At 35.8% G+C, this 2,822-nt stretch overlaps 2 long non-coding RNA genes across 3 annotated transcripts in view; both read right to left on the bottom strand.

Annotated features, from left to right (window-relative positions):
* The window catches only part of LOC119588575, a 1,049-nt gene extending 729 nt beyond the window's left edge, over positions 1–320 (bottom strand). Inside the window, exons 1-2 of the long non-coding RNA XR_005230119.1 lie at positions 224–320; positions 6–60 (exon numbers count right to left, since the gene is read on the bottom strand). This is a non-coding gene — a long non-coding RNA (uncharacterized LOC119588575). The remainder of the gene's footprint in view (positions 1–5; positions 61–223) is intronic.
* A 106-nt stretch (positions 321–426) lies between these two features.
* On the bottom strand, positions 427–2,277 carry LOC119588571. 2 transcript variants are annotated; one of them, XR_005230114.1, is made up of 5 exons: positions 2,158–2,277; positions 1,313–1,403; positions 1,030–1,134; positions 786–842; positions 427–471 (listed from the first exon to the last, which is right to left on the bottom strand). It is a non-coding gene; the product is annotated as an uncharacterized LOC119588571 (long non-coding RNA). The 2 variants fall into 2 exon arrangements; XR_005230115.1 differs by lacking the exon at positions 2,158–2,277 and adding an exon at positions 1,895–2,037.
* Positions 2,278–2,822: the final 545 nt, after the last annotated feature.

The raw sequence follows: 2,822 nt of genomic DNA, 5'->3' as shown, positions 1-2,822 counted from the left end.
CTTACCTTTGATATTTTTCTAGTCACTTTGCAGAAGAATTTTGGCAAGATTCCAAAGACCCTGAAGATAAATGCATAGTTTAGGTGGAAGTCTAACAATGCAGGGACTTAAAAAATCTAATCAAACATCAGACTATGGTATTGACATCAAGTTTCAGATATATGCTTGTCATAATTCACATCATACTTATCACAATAAATACAATACAAGTGGCTGTACTCACCTCCTCACAGCCAGTTCACATCCACGTCACATTGAGAAACCTGAAGCAAGAACAAGTTTTCACAACCAAGTACCAAACCAGATTTTTTCATAAATAGTTTTCAAATTTCAGAAAGACCAATGCAACTCTGCATAATTAACTAGGATAGGGGCGAAATAAATCATCATATCATAGTACACATGTAAGGACTGACCAGGATACTTACCGTTATGATTCTTTCGCTCTTATTCTGGAAGATCAGGGTCGAACTGAAAAATACCAACCAATTAGTAATTTCTGGAAAATTTACTCGCTTTATTTATTTATTATTATTCAAGTGTTGATCTTATCAGGCACACAGCAAGATGTGCTTACCATGCGTTTTACAAAGAAACGTTTAATCTTCCACCATTGTAAGAAACTCCCACAAGCACTTTCAACTTGAGGCAGTCAAGCGTGATTAGTGGTTGAAATTCTAAACTCACTTTACAAGGACAAATGTTTGTCCCTAAAGTTAAAATTCCTTGTTAAATTTTGTAGCCTTCACTACAAGAACATTGGATTGGAAGAAAAGGGAACTTACATGCTGCCGAAGATATGAGTCAAGAAGGTCGATGACAGGAGAAAATCAGTTTTCAACCTGCAATAAAAAGGATTAAAAGTTAAATAAGATTTTCCTAGAAAAAGTATAGCAATTAAGTAAAATAAGAAAATCAGTTGGTAATGAGTCACCATCTTTAAAAGCATATGTCGGTATGCAGTAAGACTCTTCCTATGGGTCATCATGTGGGATTCAAAGCAGAAGTAAAATAAGCTCAAAGCCTCACCTAAGGTGGTCTTCCAAGCCACAAGCCAGGACCTGCTGCACCTAAACGCATCTAGCCTCCCATCAGAAAGGTAGGTCTCAATGTTTCTGCCAATTCATGTATAATCTGAAATTGGGAATGCTAAATTAGGAAGGGCATCACCTATTTCACTATTAAGAAATTATGTTACAATATCAGAATCCTTTTGACTTTCTCTCACAGATTTCAAGGGATAAAATGCTCATCATACAAGTATTTCTCATGGTAATCTGAAAACCAGTGAAAAATAAAATACCAGCCTTACTTAAGCTTCATCCAAGGTTTATATAGTCCATCTGGAACACCAGTCCATTGGCTACTAGAATCAGGTCCTCCATCATACAGGTTACTGTAGCCTGAAAATTAATTACCATTGTTAAGACTAAAAACATCCAGACATGCCCTTTTCATACCCAAGCTAGCAATTAAAATAGCATTTGTCGCATCCCCAAATGAGACAGTGCACAGAACCCTGCCCTTATACAGAGATACACATCTATCTGATCTCCGACTCCACTTAGCACATGTATAGCAAGTGTTACACCAACATGCAACTCTGGGGGTCGGTCAAGGCACCAAGCGTATGGTTGAAATCATACCTAAGGCATTACATCCCAAACGGACGATTAAAAAAGGCAACTACAAACTTCATTGATAAAGTCTACACCTAAACTTTTCCCGCCGAATATAAAGTACCCAGGCATGCATAATACCCTATGGGTTCCCACGCGGTCAAATCACCCACGTGGGCGACATGCGGCCGTATTCGTCAATTCAGTTTTTCCCCAAAGGTGTCAAAAACAGCATTAACATTTGCACCTAAAATTATAGATGGAAACTTAATTACCACGATTAGCACCGAATTATTAATTAAATTGTGCTGGAAGTGAAAAGTATTCTTCAAAACTATCCTGCGTGGGGAACTCCCAAAGCTTTCGACCAGTGATTTTTCCTCGAACACGCCAGTACAAGCCGAGAACCTTATCCAATATAAACAAAAAACTTGAACGCCTTCAAGCTCTACACAATAAAAATAACTAATGTATTATGCATTAAAACACGAATAAATAAATCAACAAATAAGAGATGACGCCCAGTTGAGAAGCTTACCTTTGCTGGTGGGAACCCAAGCCGAAGTGACCGATCGCTGCCGGCGCCTTCGCTACATAGACGCCGGTTACCTAGTATTTCATTTTAAAATTATTGTTTTGCTGTCTGAGCATATATATATATAATTTTTTTTCTATATTTTTTCAGTTTTGATGAATTTCCACTATTGTGTAATTGCCCTTAATATCTATTTTATCTTATTTTTTTGAACTGCATTGAAGGTTTTTTGGTTTGCTTCTAGACGTTTCCTACCTAATGTAGCGCTTTTGTTTTAGCGATTTCTCATATTAACATATTATTACAGTATTTACATATATTACAAATGAAATCTATTTGTGATATACGTAATTTAACTTTTCGTGTCATATGTATATATACTTTGCTTATTATTTCCTATCGGATATGAGAGAGGGACAACGAATACAAAGTATGTTTTCTCTTTTTAGTTTTTATCATATTTTCACACACAAAAATATTTTTTGCGTGCTTGTTAATATTATAAATTAGAGTTATGTTCAAAGCAATAATAATTTTTCTCTTAGAATTCTGTTACATGAAAACAATTTTCTTCTTACAATAGAGCGTACGATAATAATCACTAGCATACGGGTTACGTTGTTATGAAATCCACATAAGCGCTCTTTATATACATTTTTGAGCAATGT

Source organism: Penaeus monodon, chromosome 24, assembly GCF_015228065.2.
Source record: "Penaeus monodon isolate SGIC_2016 chromosome 24, NSTDA_Pmon_1, whole genome shotgun sequence".
Classification (NCBI taxonomy): Eukaryota; Metazoa; Arthropoda; class Malacostraca; order Decapoda; family Penaeidae; genus Penaeus; species Penaeus monodon.
This window is presented reverse-complemented; position numbering and strand designations above follow the sequence as displayed.